General features: G+C 42.6%; 1 protein-coding gene across 2 annotated transcripts in view; it reads left to right on the forward strand.

Annotated features, from left to right (window-relative positions):
* Positions 1-20,523, forward strand: part of DMRT1 (doublesex and mab-3 related transcription factor 1) — a 124,433-nt gene that overhangs the window by 102,321 nt on the left and 1,589 nt on the right. The window lies entirely within an intron of this gene.

Raw genomic sequence — 20,523 nt, forward strand, 5'->3', positions numbered from 1 at the left:
AGATCGTTTTGCGATTTTTTTAAAGCCTATCAGTTGTCGTTAGTGTTAGTGCATTTTACGTGTGGCCCAAGACAATTATTATTCTTCCAATGTGGCCCAGGGAAGCCAAAAGGTTGAACACCCAGGCCTAGTCCATTATTGACAGAAAATGTTAATGTGTCTATTAAGGAAGGAAAGCTCGTAATTTCTTGCTTCAGAAGTAATCACTCAATTCTAAATTATCCTCTCTTGTTTTGTACTCCATTTATTCTGACTTTGAGCGGGCACCAAACCTTTAGAGCTTAAAAGAAATGGAGATTGGAGAAATCATAACAAAATGATAGAATTTAAATTCTGGAAGTTGGAGGTCACTGAGCTCAACCCCTTCACTTTATTTTTATTTTATTTTTTTGAGACAGAGTCTGACTCTGTTGCTCAGGCTCGAATGCAGTGGCGCGATCTCGGCTCGCTGCAGCCTCCGCCTCCCGACCAACGCCTTCACTTTAGCTGTGGAAACTGAGGCCCCAGAGGTGACTTGCCCAAGGGGACGGTGTAGCCCTTCAAGACAAATACTGTCCGAAGTCAAGTTTTATTATTGTACTACTAACCATTTCCTGTCGCTGGGGTCATAGATCTGAGCCGGAGCTGGACTCTATGTTAGCTTCTTTGATGAATGGATTTCTCCCAGCAGCGGGCTTGGGGTCAGCCATGCCGTGTTTCTGTTAGATGTTCCAGGAGCCGTTGCTGCTGCTGACCGGGAGGCGCTGGAGCTCACTGGGGTGAATCAGTTCATTTTTCATTTTCTCCACCCTGACTTCATGGAAGGTCACATGAGGTGGAATTGGGTAATTACTTATCTACTCTGAAAACACATCTGTATGGATTTGCACAGAGTGTGGGCCTCCTGTGCTGCTGCTTTGTGCTTTGGGAACACAGTGGGGAGCTTGAGGCCTGTGGGGTGGAGCCTGCCTTGGTTGCAACCCACCCCCTGCTTGCTCAGGCCCGCCCCTCCTCCCTCTGTTGAAAGTGTGCTTTAATGAACAGTTTTTCTCATCATTATCTTAAATCAGATGAAGGGAAAAGCAAAGCTTTTATATTAGGAAGATTATTTGGCCCGTTTTTTCTCCTCTCCTCTCCACAGGGACATGAAACTACTGGGAAAAACAAGATTTCTTGAAAACTCTTTGACATCTTGGTGTCTGGTAGCTTTCAAATTCCCAGACCCTACGGTTCCATTTCAGACTCTACCATTAGATGCCCTAGAGTCTGTGGAAGTCAGTATCCTCTCCACAGCCTGTTGGAAGCCTCTCTGCTGGCCCGGGACAGACCATCCTTCCTCTGTGCTCTGCTGCGTTGGGGCCCAGGAGGCTCCGCAACAAGTGGTTGATTTAAAAGAAAACCTGGAATTTTACCAAGTAGCTTACGCTGTGTTTACTGAAACACTCAGAATTTGCCAGGCAGCAAACAGATGAGTGGCCACCCCACACTTTACTCCACCCAATCACACAATGGGTCCTTAAAGTCTCTCCCTTTATAAACAAAGCAGGCTGGCGCGGTGGCTTATGCCTGTAATCCTAGCACTTTGGGAGGCCAAAGTGGATGGATCACTTGAGGTCAGGAGTTCGAAACCAGCCTGGCCAACCTGGTGAAACTCTGTCTCTACTAAAAATACAAAAAAGAAAAAAAAAAAAAAGCCGAGTGTGGTGGTGGGTGCCTGTACTTCCAGGTACTTGGGAAGCTGAGGCAGGAGAATCACTTGAATCCGGGTGGCAGAGGTTGCAGTGAGCCGAGATCATGCCACTGTACTCCAGCCTTAGCAACAGAGCGAGACTCCATCTCAAAAAAACAACAAAAAAAACCCCCACACACTTGCCAGGTGCAGTGACTCACACCTGTAATCCCTTGAGGCCAGGAGTTTAAGCTCAGCCTGGGCAACAAAGCCTTTCTCTTCAAAAAATAAAACAATTAGCTGGCACGGTGACGTATACCTGTAGTCCTAGCTACTTGGGAGGCTGAGGCAGGAGGATCTCGCTTGAGCCCAGGAGTTCGAGACTGCAAGCAAACTATGATAGTCCCATTGCACTGAAGCCTGGGAGAGCAAGACCCTCTCTCGGGGGAAAAAAAAAACAAAAAAAACCCACAAAAAGCTTTTCTGAAGTATGATTGACAATACCGAAAGCTGTTCTTATTTGGTGTGTACAACTTGGTGACTTTGGAGATAAGTATACACCCGTGAAATCATCACCACAATCTGTGCCACAAACCTACCCATCACCTGCAAAAGTTTCTTACTGTCTGCTTGATTATTTTGTTTATTCATGATAAGAACACTTGACATAAGACCTACCCTCTTAGCAAGTTTTGAAGCATAAAATACAGTATTGTTAACTGTAGGCACCAAGTTGTACAGATTTCCAGGACTTATCTTGTGTAACTGAAACTTTGTACCCTTTAAGCACTTCCCTGTTTCCCCTTTCTCTCAGCCCGTGTAGCCGCCATTCTACTCTGCTCCTGTGAGTTTGGCTATTTTAGATTTCTCATGTAAGTGGAAATCATAGAGTACTTGTCCTTCCGTGTCTGGCTTATTTCACTTAGCACGTGTCCTCCAGGTTCATTCAGTTGCACATGGTAAGATCTCCTTCTTTTTAAGGCTGAATAATATTCCACTGTATGCGTATAGCACATTGTCCTTATTCATCTGTCAGTGGACTTGTAGGTTGCTTCCACGCACTCCTTGGGTACTGTGACTAGTGCTGCAGTAAATATGGGTGTGCAGATACCTTTTCAAGATCCCAATTTCAGTTCTTTGAATATACACTCAGAAGTAGCCTTCCTGGATCATATAGTAGTTTTATTGAAGTCTCTTCTGCTTGGAAAGTGGAAAGATGTGGGAACTGGGGTCTCTTGGATATCTCCTTGCTCAGCTCGTTTTTAGAAGGCAAACCTGCAGCTCAGCTGATGCCTTACACTTGAGAGCTATCTTTTTGCAGCAAAATCATGACTATCTAGAGCGGTACTTGGGCAACAGATTTGTGGACGTGAAGAAGAGGAAAGCTCACTGCAGAGGGCTCTCTGGGTCAGCAGGAGGCAGCGTGAGGAATACAGCCAGCAAGCTTGTTGTGATGCACTGTGGTCTCTTGTGGACAGTCCCAGATTCAGATCCTGAGTACAAATTCTGGCTCTGATATTCAGCAGTTGTGTGAGCTTGGGCATGTTAATCTGAGTCTGTTTTTAAAATCTGTCAAGTCAGGATGTTAATATCCACCTCCCCAAAGGGTTTTCGTGAAGATGGTAAAGTACAGTGCCGGAACATGATAGGGGCTCAATGAATGGTCGTAATTATTATTAATAATTATGCTAATAAATAATGTGGGCTGAACTTCATTTCACAAGCCTGCTTCCCCAAGTCAGCATTTACCAGCTCCTGCCTTAGGCTGGTACATGAGCCTTCCTAAGAATTCCTGTTTCATTTCCCCAGTGTCTCCTAGCCCCGACTCGTTAAAGAAAGCATCTCACTCCTATAGTTCAAGTGAAAAGCACTGTTTCCAGAAATGACTGTTTTATTGGATTTCCTTTTATCCTTGCTTTCTGTCTTTTTCTATCACTTTTTGTTACAACAAAAATGTTTCGTCCTTTATTGTTTCATAGTTGTTTTGATATAGAAAATTATAAGTGCTTTTTAAATAAATGGATGGCCTTGGTTTAGGATTATGAAAAGTATATCCCCCTTACTACCAGGCATATTAGTTAGCTAATGCTAATGTTTGTGTCTTTTGCCTTTTCTCTCAATTTTATCTGATTCAGTGTTACAACTAGTAATATTTGCTAATGGAAATAATTAAAAGTTCATTTTATTAAAATTTCTGACAAATAATTAAATCCTAGAGCCTCATTGACGCACTAGACAACATGAGAGTTAACTGCTAGCAGAAAAATAAATTTATTTTAATATGTATTTTTCTTTAAATACCAGTCATTTCTGTTTGGCTGTAAGGTCTGCATTCTAGTTAAGCTCCTGGAAGGCAGAGTTAAGGAGAAACCGATGATTTTGAGATTAGCTCACTGGTAAATCACTTTGAAAGGCTGAGCCTCTGGTAAGCTGGTAACACAGACCAGACATGGACAGTAACCTTAATCAGCAAGAATGCGTCTTTTATGTAAATTATGAAAATTTGATGTAGTAAAAATAAAACTTGATTTATTCACTTACCTAGCAGTGCATCCTGTATACTGAATGGTACAGATGACACTTTAGCAATTTGCCGTGCCCCTAAAGATGACATCTCTGCAATGTCTAGAAGCTTCCTCTTTAAAATGAAAATATCAACAAGAGGGTTGGCAGCATGCAGCTTGCAGTTACCTCTTGGGTAAATTAGTTTAATTGAATGCTTTTCTTTGAAGAGCTCCAAGCAATATACTCAAAGAATAGAACTGTTCTGGAGCGGATTGAGGGAGGGTATAAGTTATAATTTGACAGAAATGAGACCCTGGGAGTGGATCAGGGGGCACAGGATACCTAAGAACAGAAAAGAAGCACAGATGTGAGGAAGGTGCAGAGGACCAGACAAACACATAATAGAGAAATATGGCCCCTTCTTCTGATTCTGTTTCAGGTAGTCCCTGGTGCCAGTTTGAAGCACTTACTGATTATCTGCTCTCTTATTACAGGAAGGGAGAGGGCCAATGTCCATTCAATGCCTATTTTGAGCTAAGGAGCTTGCTATGCTATGTATAGATTTTTAAAATCACAACAGCCTTTAACGTTGTTGTTTTCCTTTAATAGATGAGGAATTGAGGCTCAGAGCTGTTAAATGATTGCCCAGGGTCACGTAACTAGTAAATGACCCAGCCAGAATGTAATCCCAGGTGTGTCTGATTACAGGTGTTTTTCCTCTGAGAACAGAGCCTTGTTTTATTCACAGCCATATCCCCTGTATCTAGAACAGTGCTGGGCACAGAGCAGATGCTCAGTAAATACTCTGTGAATTAAGTAACCAAATTAGCACCACACTGCCTTTTATGCGTGAGTTTTAGCTAGTTGTGGAGGTAGATTAAGAAATAAAAAGGACTAACAGTAGTCATTGTTTTCTTTAGAGTACTTGGCTCCCAAAGAGGCTCTTCCAACACCTTGGCCATGAAATAAAACATGTTCTACAATTTATACTTTTAAAATTATGGTGTAATCAAGAGGCCAGGCAGCCTATAAACCTGAGAATTTGTGCAATTGAAATAACATTTCTGATTCCCAGGAAGCTTGCGCTTAACAGCAGAAAGCATTTTTACACGTAAATTGGTCACTTTTGAGATGAGCTGGTAATTTCTGAAATTAGCAGATTACTTATGCTTGAAGGAGCTGAGGTCGCCATTCGTTATTTCGCTGCTCTTTGCCCTGAGCTTCGAAGCCAGCCAATAATGCAGGGAGTGCTGGACTTCCACTCTTTTTTTCAAATTAAAGATGTAATTACAGTCTTCACTGAAGATGAACCAAGTGTGAAAATACCTGATCTACTTGGAATGTGGGATCAGGGAGGAGTGTGTGGGTTGGAGTCAGTGCCTGGGCATTTAAATACTTTCAACAGTAACATTAAGGGTGAAATTAACTATATTGTGACCAAGTTGTCATGTTGGTTAGGCAGAGTCAGTGAAATTTATATTCTTTTTTGGTTGATCATTTTTTAAAGCTGAAAGGGTTTTTTTCCTTAGGAGATATTCTCATAGCCTAGAGACTGAAATCTCTAAGACTTCAAAGGTTTTGAAAGATACACATCTTTGAAATGTGTAGAGACTTTCTTTATGGACTGGTACATGGCTATTTTGCATACATGCTTTGTGTGTGCCTGTGAAGAATGCGGATTTGTTCATTGTTGGATGCAGAATTTTATATATGTGGAGTCAAGCTTACTTATCTTGTTTACATTTTCAATTAATAATGAAAGTGATCCATCCAAAACATATCTGATGGCCACCCCTTATCTATTTTTTTAAGGTAGTAGCTTTAATAAGCCTCCTTTATTATGGAGAAAAAAAAAAGCCTATGTATCTTTTCAGTCTTCTAGCTTTAGTCATTCTGATATTTCTGTTAGTGTCTGGAGTTCAGTTATACCCATCCAAGGACTGAGTTTAAGGGTAGATTCGAGATGCATCATTAACTCGCCATCACTGAGAAATTATCTGTTTCACATACGTGCATTTTCTAAATGACGAAAATCTTCTCTTGCAGTTGTCAAAGGCCTCTGCCCCCGACCTTTGATGACAAGGAAGTTTATCAAGTGGATTATTCTCTCTCGCCTGCAGGAAGCTGACCCATTCTTGAGGTTTTGGGTTCGTTGCCACTTCTGTTGTTGTACTCCCTCTCCACTGCTGCCTCAGCTGCTTCTCAGTTTTCCTCGCCCCTTCCTTGATGTGGGGCCAGCAGTCATCTCTTCTGTCTTGCCAGAGGTGCCTCTCCACCATTCCTTCCGTGCATACTTACCTAGTGTGCTGATCACGATTGATCTAGGAAACAGATTGGCTGGCTTTGTCTCATGACAGTGATCTTTCATTTATTCATCAACTACTATTTGTTGAGTGCTGGCCACATGTAAGTCTTTTAACTAGTGGCTACCAAAGGGCTTTAAAGATAGAACCATGACATGGTCCCTCCTCTGGTCTGTAGGGAAGTCATTAGATCCATAATGAGAGTGAAAGTGATAGTGGTACAAGAAAGATGCAGTAGTGTGGGCATTAGAGAAGGGGGGGTTGTTTCTGCTTAAAGGGATTAGAGGAGGTCGGCATTTGAGTGGAGTGTTAAGCTGTGGAGATTAGGGAGAGTCTGTGGGACTGGCATGAACTCAGCGTCAACGGCAGGGGCCCTTAGAGGTCTGTGCAGGCATGTGGAGCAGGAGAGAGGCTAGGACGTGGCTTAATAAGCACAGGGGAGAAGTGGGGAATCAGATTGGTCTTCAAATGCCAGGCTAGGGAGCTTGGACCTTTGCAGAAACCACCAAAGGTGTTTATTTAGGAAAGATGTCAGAGACGTGCTTTTGGAAGCGTAATGGCCACCAGGGTGAAGTGAAGCAGAGAGAGAAGGGACTGGATAGGGCACTAGATGCTAGCAGAGAAGGTGCAAGGGCATGAGGGCCGGAATTTAGATGAGGGTGTGGTGGGATAGGGTCATTGGAAAGGAGGGATATGTGTAAGGAGGGATATGGCAGAGTTCAAGAGAGCAGGATGTAGCAGCTGCTTAGATGTGGGAGGGAGGTCGAGTAGTCTTAAGCTTTGAGTCTGAGCTGGCTGGAGAAGAGGGTGAGCCCAAGACCCAAGAGATGAGGGAGGGTCAGGTAGGTTGTTGGAGGAGGAGAAGTTGGTAGGTTCAGTTTTTTTTGTTTTTTTGTTGTTGTTTGGGCTTTATTTTGTTATTATTATTATTTTTTGGAGTCTTGCTCTGTTGCCAAGCTGGAGTACAGTAGTAAGAGCTCAGCTCACTGTAACCTCTGCCTCCCAGGTTCAAGCAGTTTTCGTGCCTCAGCCTCCCTAGTAGCTGGGATTACAGGTGCGTGCCACCACACCCAGATAATTTTTGTATTTGTAGTAGAGACAGGGTTTCACCATGTTGGCCAGGCTGGTCTCGAACTCCTGACCTCGTGATCTGCCTGCCTCGGCCTCCCAAAGTGCTGGGATTACAGGCATGAGCCACTGCGCCTGGCCGTTCGTTAGCTATTTAAAATACCGACATAGTGCTCAGTAAGAAGTCAGGGAAAGAGATATACATTGTGAAGTCATTTGCAAGGAGGTGATATTTAAAGCCTTGTGTGACAAAAGAGAACCCAGTTCAGCAGTTGGAGAATGTCAGTGCTCAGGGTTGGATTAGAGAAGAGGTGGTCAGTGGAGTGGGGAGGGCCTGGAGAAAGGAGAGTACTGTGGCCTGAGGACTGGGGAGGAGGGAGAGGGTAGGGCATGGGCACCTGTCCAGTGCTCCTGAGAGAGGGCAGGAAAAAGCAGGGCAGGCCACTGGCATTGGTGACCAGCAGGTTACATGTGAGCACGAGGAAAGTTTTCTGGGACTTCAGCAGTAGCCAGTTTTCCAGCATTACTGTGTAATAAAATAGAGACAGGACAGTAGGTCACGACTAAGGGAGAGCAGGAAGAAGGGAAGGAAGGAAAAGATTAGTATAAAAGATGCAAAAAACTTGGCTGGTGTGGTGGCTCACGCCTGTAATCCCAGCACTTTGGGAGGCTGAAGCAGGTGGATGGCTTGAGCCCAGGAGTTCAAGACCAGCCTGGGCAACATGGCGAAAACCCTGCCTCTACTAAAAATGCAAGAAATTAGCTAGGCATGATAGTACATGCCTGTAGTCTCAGCTACTGGGTAGGCCGAGGTGGGAGGATCACCTGAGCCCGTGAAGTCGAGGCTGCAGTAAGCCGTGATAGTGCCACTCACTCCAGTCGGGCTACGGGTAGGAAAACCTGTTTCAAAAAAAAGCAGCAGCAAAAAACTAAATCCTGCGTTTCACACCCATTATGATGGCTGTCATTTAAAAAATAATCAGTGAACGGAAAATAAGTGTTGCTGAGATGTGGGGAAGTTGGAACTCTTGTGCATTACCAGTGGGGATGTGAAATGATGTGGAAACCCATATGGCAGTTCTCAAAAAATTAAAGATGGAATTACCATACGGTCCAGCAGTTCTGCTCTGGGTAAATATCCCAAAGAATTGAAAGCAGGGTGTCAAAGAGATATTTGTATACCCATGTTCATATCAGCATTATTCAAAGGTGGATGCAACGCAAATGACCATTAGTGCATGGATGGATAAACAAAATGGTGTATACTCATGCAATGGAATGTTATTTAGTCTTTAAAAGGAAGGAAATTCTGATGTATTCTACAACATGGATGAAACTTGAGAACGTTATGCTAAGTAAAATAAGCCAGACACAAAAGGACAAATATTGTATGAGTCCATTTATATGAGGTACCTACAGTAGTCAAAATCATAGAGCCAGAAAATAGAATGGTGGTTGCCCCAGGAGTTGAGGGGAGAAGAGGATGGACAGTTATTGTTTAATGAGTACAGAATTTCAGTTTGGGAAGATGAAGAAGTTTTGGAGATGGAAGGTGGCAATGGTTGTGAATGTACTTCAAATGCATGTACTTCACTGAATGCTACACTTGAAAATGGTTAAGGGCCAGGGTGGTGGTGCATGCCAGTAATCCCAGCACTTTGGGAAGCTGAGGCAGGAGGATCGCTTGAGCCCAGAAGTTTGAGGCTGCAGTGAGTTATGATTGAGCCATTGCACGCCAGCCTGGGAGACAGAGCAAGGCCCTGTCTCAAAAAAAACCACAAAAAAACAAAAAAAACCTAAAATTTAAAAGGCCATACAGACAATTTTTAAATGGTAAAATGATAAATTTTATGCTATGTGTATTTTACTACAATAAAAAATTAAGCAAATGCTGGAAGAAGCCAATTTGTTGACCTGGGGAAGAAATAATTAAATAAAAATTTGTCTCATGCTTTGGTAAATAACTGCCAGCCTGTCTTTCCTGAAGTTCAGAGCCTCGCTCTGTTGACCCATTACCAATAGGCCCTTTCAGGGATCGTCTCACCCAGAGATCATAGGTGGTTGTTCTGAGAAGCCCCTTAAGAAAGGCTACAATTAAGTTTGGCTTGAGGTGGGCTGCAGCTAAGGAGGAAAAGGAAAACCTTTTTTGTTTTCCGTTTAATTTTCATTTTAGATTCAGGGGGTTCATGTGCAGGTTTGTTACGTCTCATATTGCATGAAGCTGAGGCTTGGGGTATGAATGATCCTGTCACCCAGGTACTGAGCATATTACCCAACAGTTAATTTTTCAACCCTTGCCTCCCCGCCAGTAGTCCCCGGTGTTGATCGTTGCCATCTTTATGCCCATACCCAATGGAACATCTTTTCTTGAAGGCAGACTAAAATACCTGTCAAAACATAAGCATGAGCTCACCTGTCCTGAAACAATTAAAAATATCATAAACACCTGGAGAGAAGAAGGCACAGTAACATTAACATTCCCTGAATGCCTTATATTGCCTAGAGACTAAACCTCTTTATTTTTATTTATTTATTTATTTTTTTGAGGCAGAATCTCGCTGTCGCCCCAGCTGGAGTGCAGTGGCGCGATCTCGGCTCACTGCAGGCTCCGTCCCCCGGGGTTCACGCCATTCTCCTGCCTCAGCCTCTCGAGTAGCTGGGACTACAGGCGCCTGCCACCTTGCCCGGCTAATTTTTTTTTTGTATGTTTAGTAGAGACGGGGTTTCACCGTGTTAGCCAGGATGGTCTGGATCTCCTGACCTCGTGATCCGCCCGCCTCGGCCTCCGAAAGTGCTGGGATTACAGGTGTGAGCCACCGCGCCCGGCCAGAGACTAAACCTCTTTAGGGTTAAAGTCCTTTCTTGGGGCTAATTGGACAGAAGGTATTTAAACCACAAAAACGTTTTAAGAAATACATATATTAAAGAATTTTAGCAATTGGAGTCTTATGCAATGTATAGAAATATTATTTCAGAAAAGCGTACACAGTCTGTGCTGTTATTTTCTTATTTCTCTTCACCCTTAATGTGAACCATTCCTAAACAGTGTGCACTTGCTTCTGTAATCTGAACTTACCTTATCATCCATGATGGCCGTGTTATATTTAGGTCGTAAAATAACATGTGCAACTTTGAGTAGGCATGTATTCTCCTGTCTGGAAATGCCTAAAATGTTCAATCTTGATTGTTTTTCAATTGGTATATGTTCTATTTAGATGTGTCCTGGTATTTGCTTCCTTCTTCTATTTTAGAAGAAAATATTTAGCTGAGGGCAGTGGCTTACGCCTGTAATCCCAGCACTTTGGGAGGCCGAAGCAGGTGGATCACCTGAGGTCAGGAGTTCGAGACCAGCCTGACCAACATGGCGAAACCCTGGCTCTACTAAAAATAACAAAAATTAGCCAGATGTGGTGGCGGTCACCTGTAGTCCTAGCTACTTGGGAGACTGAAGCATGAGAATCACTTGAACCCGCAGGCGGAGGTTGCAGTGATTGGAGATCGTGCCACCGCATTCCAGCTTGGGGGATAGAGCGAGACTCTGTCTTTAAAAAAAGAAAAAAAAGATGAAAATATTAATAATTTACGAATCTTAAATTTTCATTAATGCTAGTTATAGTTAGAAAGAAACAGAAGGAAATAGTTGGCATAGTATGATAAGCCAACATTGAAATTTTGTGTCTTACATGTAATGTTCACCATAAATAGTATTAATATTTGCTTTTTGAAGAATATGAGCCTCCTAGTAGTAAAGAGAAAATAATTTGCTGTATGCAATCCTCTACCGTGCTACTAGCATATCATTTGTGCCACAATATTTATTTTCAAATTATAAGCTGCAAATTCTATACAAATTCTACTTGAGAAATGGCTTGGGAACTTTCTGTCATATCCACTTAATTGCAAAGTATCAGAATATTTTTATTTTTGGAGATGGAGTCTTGCTCTGTCACCAAGGCTGGAGTACAATGGCGTGATCTCAGCTTACTGCAACCTCCACCTCCTGGGTTCAAGCGATTCTCCTGCCTCAGCCTCCCAAGTAGCTGGGATTACAGGCACACACCCAGCGAATTTTTGTACGTTTAGTAGAGACAGGGTTTCACCATGTTGGCTAGGCTGGTCTCAAAACTCCTGACCTCAGGTGATCCACCCTTCTGGATCTCCTAACCCTCCTGGAGTTACAGGCATGAGCCACCACGCCTGGCCCGGAATATTTTTAAATGAAAAACTTTGTAAAAACCATATAGCTAAAGATGCACATCCTAAGTGTAAATATTTTGTTAAACATTGTGTTTTATCGGAGATTATATAAATCTAAAGCTAAAGGCTAACTGCGGTTTGTGGATTAGATAGGAAACCAAGCTCATTGGAGCTCTAGATGAGAAGGCAGTGTTGACATTATTGTGACCAGCTCCCCTGGCAGTGGTGTTGACTCCAAAACTGTAATCCTTTTTCTTAGCCTTAACGAGATGCCCATCAAGGTTGGGATTTCCATCACATCTTACTCTTTCAGGCTGGAGCATCTGTGATTCTTCTGCAAGGCTGCTTTAAACTTTTCTCATGCTGCAAAATATCTGGACAGCCAACCTAGTTTGTAGAGTGGCAAATGTCACAGCCTACTTTATGGGTTTGATTCCTTTTGTATCTGAGAAAACAGCTTTCCCAGAATCAAATGACAAGTCTATTTCAGAGACAACTCGTAGAGCATCTTCTTTGCCCAGCCGCCTTCGTTACTGAGATGCTCATGTATATATTGAAGTCTGTTTTCAAATGCAGTTGTGATGTGTGTGGCCAACCCAGTCATGGCACCTGTATGTGGATCTGAGCACTCATTTACATTGCACAGAGTCCCTGACGAACTCCTTAAAAGTTAGAGTCTTTGGCCTTTGGCCTGGGCTCACAGGGTCCTGGTGCCACCACTTGTCAGAGGGTGTGTTTGATGCTGCTTTTCCCTTTGCTTCTGTGTCCAGGCTTTGCATAGAGTCACTATGCAGTAACTATAAGCAGAATTGATTCAAACACTTGTACTCTAAACTCCTTAAACTGGTTTTATTGTTGTTGTTGTTGTTTTGCTTTTTGTTTTTTGAGATGGAGTCTTGCTCTCTTGCCCAGGCTGGAGTGCAGGGGCACAATCTTAGCTCACTGCAACCTCTGCCTCCCGGGTTCAAGCGATTCTTCTGCCTCAGCCCTCTCGAGTAGCTGGGATTACAGGCATGTGCTACCATGCCCGGCTAATTTTTGTATTTCTAGTAGAGATGGGGTTTTGCCATGTTGGCTAGGCTGGTCTTGAGCCCCTGACCTCCGGTGATCCATCTGCTTCGGCCTCCCAAAGTGCTAGGATTACAGGCATGACCCACCGCACCCGGCCACCTTAAACTGGTTTTAGACTTGAGACTGTCTTTGCCAGTGCATGCATGGGTTAGTCCTGTTTCGTGGTTGCAGTGTGTGTTGTGAAGGCTAAATTCCATCGTGTTTCTCACTCACGCATCCATTATTAAACACCCACTATGTGCTCTGCACTATGCTGGACAGTGGATGGTAGACATTCGCAGCTCGATTTCCACTTATCCGAGGTTTGTCTTTCACCCTGTGAACTTTGAGTCTTTGCCTCCAGGTGGTTCTCCTGGCTCTTTGCCCTAGCCTGGTTCAGTGGAGGCAGCTTGCCTGTTGGCCCAGCCTCAGGAATGGTTAAGTGTCACTGAAGCCTATACATGATGCCGTGAAAAGCACAAACGATAGGCTCAGATTTTAGCTTGGAATTCATTTTAACTGTCAGTCTTTTGGTGTGTAAGGAGGGGTGAAGAAAGCAATCATTGACTTTCCCTCACATCAGAATTGAAACTTGTCCAAGAACATTCAGAGGTGTTCGGTGTGTTGTCACTTTTTTCCTTTCTCAACCAATGTTTAATAAAAATCCTATTAATTTACAATGGAGTATAGACACTCACAGTTCTTTCCTAGAGAAGAGTATAGGCTTCTGCCAGAGGAGAGGGGACAGAAAATAATGAGTAACAAATGTGTAGACCCTTAGGGTTTACAAATTATTTTGTCTCCTTGATCCTCAAAGCAACTTTGTGAGATATTTATTACCTTCTTTTACAATTGAGGAAACTGAGGCACAGGGTGTTTATTGAGGTGCCAGTGTCGATGGCAGAGCTCCTGGCCTTTCTGGACAATTCTCAGACTGTGGCTGCTCCTGGCTGAGGGGTAGGAGCTGGGCTTGGCCCAGCCTGACAGGTACTCCTAAGTGAGAGGAGCCAGCCAGAAGCAGGCCTCCCTCAGCCCTCCTGCCTAGCATGCAGTGTGGTGGGAAAACAGTCTCTCCGAAAGGAGGCTGCATTTCTGACTGCTGCCTCTTCAAGCTCAAGAAAGATGAACTAGGGTGGGGTGGGGCAGGTGTAGACAAGGGAAGTGGAGTGGGGGAGCAGTGCTGAGAAGTGACGCTAGGAACAGGGCTCAGTTCAGACAGCATCAGGTGCTGAGATGTGGTTGTCACCGGGCCACATGTGTGAGTGACCACAGGAGGGAACGTAGCACTTAATGGGGCCCCATGCCTTGTGTAGAATCCTCCTAAGTGCTCTACTGTATCCCCATTTTACACATGAAGAAGCAGAGACATGGAGAGGTTAAGGGACCCGTCCAGGGTCTTCAGGTAGTGAGACAGACAGCCCGCCTCCGGAGCCCACACACCTGACCCCTCTGCTCTGTTGCATTCGGACCCAGGGACAGTTTCTGGAATGCCTCATTTTAATTCCCAATAGTAACAACATCCTGCAGTAAACACACACACTGGGTCACTCTTTGCTCTTCTCTCCTCAGAACGCAAGCCTCGTTCTGACAGGGCTCCAGGAACCCAGTAATCGTAGATGAGGAACAGATGAGACCCGGACTTCTGTGGAGACATTGATACCTGTGCCATGTACTTCCCAGAGTTCCCAACTTTCAGGACAAACTTAGGCTCAAAAACCACAGATTCTTCCTTCCTCCAAATGCTAGTCTGAAGGGATGGTTTGCTTGATCATGGGATAATAACACTATTTTCTGTTTGGTTTATCAAGTATGTTCACAGACATTCTGGTGTTTGATTTGATACCAGCCATTTTCTTACCGCCCTCCTCAAAAAGATTGAAAAGGCAGAACTGATGTTAACAAAGGGCCCTGTTCAATTGAGGAATAGGTTGTTTTGCCTCTTGGATGTGACATTCAGGCTATTACATAGTAAACATGTATTCCCGGTTCTCTGAAAAAGGCAACATGTATGTGTTGCCTGGAATAAACAGACCTTGCACTAAATCCTGATATGATTCTGATGTGTTCAAAAGCAAGAATCTTCTCACATTAAGACATGGAGATGTAGACAGCTGACAGAGGAATTAAGGGAACTAATATTTGTTGAGTAAACATTATTCCAGTAATCTTCACAACTATCTGTTATTACCCCCTTTTCACAGATGGAGAAACTAGGGCACAGGATGCTTAAACAATGTCCCAGGTACGAGAGGAGTTTTCTTAAAAGTCTAGCTCGTGTTTATTTTACTGGAGAGGAGAGGAGAGCAAAGAGTTAGCCAGTCTGTGGGTTTACTGCAGGATGTTGTTACTAAAGGGAATTAAAAGCCACACGATGATTAGGTGTTAAGACTTAATATATTTTGGTTAAAACATAGTTTTAGAGTGACTTTGTTTGGATTGCGTGTGTCACCAAATGCGACACGCCTGGATGGGACTAGGCAACTGAGTCAGTAAAAGTGAGTCAGACCCTCGCGTGCACGCTTGCTCACCTCTGAGAAGGTTTAGGAAGAGATGTCAGTGGGAGGAAAGTTCCCACAACTGACTGAGTTTGGGGGCATCACCATTACTGACAGGCAGGAAGGGTTTTCTGGAAGGTGAGGAGTGAGGGGAGAGGAGGTACTTCACAGGGTGCCGAGCCCCTATCAGGGTAGGGCTGCTGCCATAGACATGTTGCTTATTCGTGGCTTTGAGACACAAGTTGCTTGTGGTGACCTCCTCCATGAAACAAGCAGGGAATGTGGGGACCCACCAGCTTTCTATGCTATGGTCCAGGAGGGCTTGGGTGGGGTGGGGTGGGGTGGAGGTGGCATTGGGGACCTACCAGCTGCCATGCTGTGGTCCAGGAGGGCCTGGGTGGGGTGGAGGTGGCATTGGAGAACGAACACCTGGTCGTGAGCTGATTTTGCCTGAGTCCCTGGTGGGATATAAGGCCGAATGCGCCCCTTCTTTCTCTTCTCTTTTTGCATACCATGTTAATATAAACAAAAAAGGCTTCTTCCCTTTGCTTATCAGTTGAACTCTGTAAGTGGGGAAGGGAGTAAATTTGATGGGTGCATTATCACTTAGTTTCACAAGCAGCAGGGAAACTAATCTGCAACTACAGTAGGACCAGACTGTGAGCCCAGGTTCTCAGACTCCCAGGCCAGTGCTCCCCCAACCTCTGACATTGCTGCAGAAGGATGCTTGCTTGGCTTCTGTTCTTTTTGAGAGTTAAAAAATTGGTCTACTATTATTTTGTGAATTGTGTGTACATTATGTTTTACATGAAATTTAGAGGGAAAGAGGTAATATTGCATAAATATGTACTTTCTGTTAAGTTCACCTAGTTTTCAAAGTATGCTATTTCCCAGTGCTTGCAAAGTTGTGATAGTTGTATCAGCGAGGAAGCACTAATAATTTACCTGATTCCATCTATAGGATCTTTCATTTACGGTGACTGGCCAGTTCTCTCTACAATATGCGAAGTGCAGAGCTAGCCCCCTTCAAAACCGATATTCGATTTTAAAGCTGATAACTAAGATATGGTGTTGTGGAAAACACAGTCCTATGCTCCACTCTCTCATCACTACTCTTTAATTGCACTCGGGGAAAAACACATTTAATTGTTTCAAAGATCATTACTTTTTTTAAGTAAATTTATAGTAAATGGAGGAGATTACCAAAGGGCTATTTTTTTCTCAGCTTGTGGTTTCTAATTACATCAGTTACAGCTCAGCCTTATTCTTAACTAGAGTGCAGGCATGAACTGGAAAAGAATGAGCTAATCCATGATAGATCAGGTGGAATAAAGATCTCCATTCATATCTTTACCTTTTATCCCTTGTTCTGAGTGCCAAGAATTAATGCTATTTGAAAGTACAAACTGAACCTGCCAAGCTTCGGACAGCTAAGATAATCCTAATTATTTTAAATGTTAGTGAGAAGGGCAGCAGTTCCACTCTGGAAAAGAGTTCTATTGTGAAACATTAAATATATGCTAAGTGGTATTGATTGCACATGATTTTATTTCCAAACACTATGGTTATCATGAAGTGGAAGAATTTGTTGTTTAAGAAATTTTCATCAGCTTTTCATCAGATTCTTTCTTACGCCTGCAAAGTCTAGGAAACTGAAGAGGCCAGCAATTTTGTTTGTCTGCCATGGCAGTCAGCATCTAGATGACGAGTTGCTAACAACTGAAAAATGCCACTTGTATTTTATTTTAAAATGGTTTCTTAGGAGCTTAATAGTGTTTAACATATAGAGGAAGGAAAAATGTTTTTAAAGCATGAATATCCTGTTTTCTCACATCACTGGAAGAGAATTATTCATTCCAGTCCATTGACTTCCAACAGATCATTCAAGTTAAAAGTCAGGGGTCTTTGCAATGTCAAAAGACTTAGCGCTTAGAGTTTTTTTTTTTTTTTTTTTTTTTAAGAAGGTTTTCTTTTTTGACAGTATAAATATTTTTCAAAAAGAATACTCATGGTTAGATGGCATCAAAATCATCTTGAAGTGTTTTTTCCCCTCATTGATAAGAATGATCTTGCGTAAGGCTTTTTGTTTATTTTTAAATCATAATAAAATAACATCCCAGTAGCTTCGGTAGACAAATAGGCTTCTTGAGAGAAAACAGATACTAGATTTACTGGTTCAAACAAGGGTCAGCCTCGGAGGTTTACCCACCTTTCATTGTAACACAAAAAAATATCAGATTGGCAGGTTTTCCTTTTTTTCTTTTCCTTCCTTTTCAGTCTCTGCTGTGGTGTGCAGAAATCATTTCTTCCATTTCTGTAAATGCTGGGAGGCTATCAATGATTATAGGGTAGTATAATCCTTAATTGTTTATTGCCTGTGAATGCTTCCTGTCCCAACCCCAGTGCAGCTGGCCCCCACTCCCTTCCCCAAGCACAAGAGCAGTACATTAACATCTTCACTGATGGTGTGTTGAGCATCTCAGGCTCAATTATTCTTCCTTTCTTTGGGGTTATTCCCCAGAGTGGAATTACCAGGTCAGAGGGGCTGAACAGCTTTATGGTTCTTATTACATGTCACTAGATTGCTGTCTAGAGAGATTGAACCAATTTCTAGTGCTACCAATACTATCTGTTCCCCCAAAGTGCCACTGACGCTAGGAGTTAGCATTTTTACAAAATGACCTAAGACAAGACTTTTGAGTTGAAATTAGCCTTGTGTAGGGCCCCTTAGAATCAAAGAGCGAAAAGCATCATTTTGATTTTTGAATTTTTAATTGGTATAAAATAATTTACAACGGTCAACTATTAGCCTTCTCCTTCCAAAAGTTTAAGGAAGCTGCATTAAAATGGAAAAGGTACCTTTGAGGGACGATCTTTAAGGATGGTAGTAAAAGTGATTTTGGACATTAGTCACTAAGGAAAAACACACTAAATCTTTTCATGTACTTAGAACTCTATGAGGTGCTATACAAAAATGAGTTTAAACAGATACTATCCCTAACTTCAACAGCCTGTTATTTAAAAACAATGCTAAACCTTGAACAAATGTAAAAATAACATGGGTTTAAATTTTGAGTGGAGAAACACTATAAAGAATACAGCTGTTTTTCAAAACAGGGTGAGTTTTACATTTTTTTGGAGTGCAGTCATGCATTAAAAGTATGCTTGGAGCCCCCCTAGTCCATGCAGGTAACATTCCGCATGCTTTGTGGCCCCACGTCGCAAGAGTACTTTCCAAGAAAATATTCATAAGGCAAGTTAGAGCAAAAGGGGGATATTGTCAAATTCCTTTCTTTTGCAAAATTCCCACTCCTCCCCTTTTTAGTCCCAAGTTGGCTAAATGAGGAGAGGGCATCTCCCAGAGCATCTCCCAGTCAGCTGCTAACTGGAAACAGGCCCAGGGCTCTGAACATGTTGGGAGAACACATACCTATTCTTTTACAGGCCTCTGCATCAGCTTGGCAAAGGTCCGTTGCTTTGCCTCCTTAAACTCACACAGGGATTGGGAAGGTTCAGCTGCCAGTTCCAAAATGTGGTGCCCAGGAGAAGGTTGGTGCAGGGGCCAGAGCACGCCAGACTCAGCCTAACCAGGACAGTGCTGCCCTTGACAGCTGGCACGGGATCCCTATGTTAAACGGGGAGAGTAATTCTCTCAGTGAATGGTTTGAGGGTGAGATACCTCACTAAAGTATGTGTGTGGCATACAGGTAGTAGTCAGCAATGTTTACTGTTCTTCCCCATACCTTCTATACAGAGAAACTTCTGTCACTGGTTGGGGGTGGGGGTGGGGGTGGGGGTGAGGACATTAACTCATGGACTCCAGGAAGCTCTTAGTCGGCTCTCCAGATCTGTATAATAACAAGATCTCAAAGAAGTCTGCTGCCTTTGGAACACATTTCTCTGTACATAGATATGACAGCCAGGTGCAATGTATACAAAATCACCTTGGATTTGCAGGGAATTTAAATGCATATAACAATACAAATTTAGTAAGATACTTTTATGAACTGTAATAAGATGAAGGCTTCAGATTTCCTAGGTTCCTAGTTTTGGTTGCTATATTTATATATGCATATGCGTGCTTTTTTGTTATAAAATACTACTTAATGACTCCCTCTAAATTAAAAAAAATTATTTTCCTACATTTTAAAGCTTACAAACTCATCCTTTGCTTTTTATTTACATTATTAAAGACTAAATAAATCTACCAATTAAAAAGTAACCACTTGTCAGGAAATTGCCTAAATTGTTTTTCAAATTTATTCACTTACTGAATTTTCAGATCATCTCTTTCCTTCTTGGATATTGAGGTAGCTGTACAAAACTATCCATTTGTCTATCTGTCTACCCATATGTCACACTGGAAGAAGGGTGCTTTCTGAAAGAATTTGGTCCAGTGGAGTGGTTAAGGGTCTGCTTCTTAAATCCCAGCTCTGTTCTTTTATTTCTGTGTGGTTCCACTAGCTGCAGCAAACCTTTTCCAAACCCATAACAAGCGTAAATAGTGCTCAGTTGTAAAAAGGTCTCTTTTCAGCGTGGTAATATACCTTATTAAATTCCAAACATAATAAGTATTGATGGCAAACACATCAGGACCCAGTACAGCTTCTACTATGATTTAGTTCTCTACAAATGACTTCAGCACTCAACTCCCAATGCATTTTGCTAATTACATCATAGATTTCCCTATTGATGAACACAAGCTGAATTAACACAGGAGCACTAATGTACCCTTTCACCATTATTGTTGTACAAGAAGCCGTGGCAGATGCTGGCAGTTAGTTACACAAACATTAGTATTAACGATTGGCCATTTGGAATTGGTGACAAACTACTGCCCGGCAGAATCCTGAGGCTGAAACCAATCAGGAAGTTAATGAGGAGAGAAATTACCACTGCAGCTTCCCCTTAATTACATTCACACTAGGCAGAAGGGAGTTCTGGGGGTGGATCTAAACTCAGCTAAGGTTAAGAAGGTCAGAGACCCTTTTGCTTAAGTTTTTTATCTACTGTGGCTGCTAAGGTTGCAAAAGTTGCTTAACACATTATTACTTTTGCATCCTTCATATTTAATGTGGGTTTTCCAGTGGAGTTCTATGTTCCTAGGTTTGCTTTCACAATTTGTATCTAACTTCTATTTTAGTGTGATGTAATTTATTTACTTTTGTTTTTAAAATTTTTCTCTCTCATTTACTGTCTTTTACTTTTTAAAAGTTATGTATGCTGACATCCCCTTCCCCCATCTTTGTCCTGTTAT

This window comes from Nomascus leucogenys, chromosome 1a, assembly GCF_006542625.1.
Source record: "Nomascus leucogenys isolate Asia chromosome 1a, Asia_NLE_v1, whole genome shotgun sequence".
Classification (NCBI taxonomy): Eukaryota; Metazoa; Chordata; class Mammalia; order Primates; family Hylobatidae; genus Nomascus; species Nomascus leucogenys.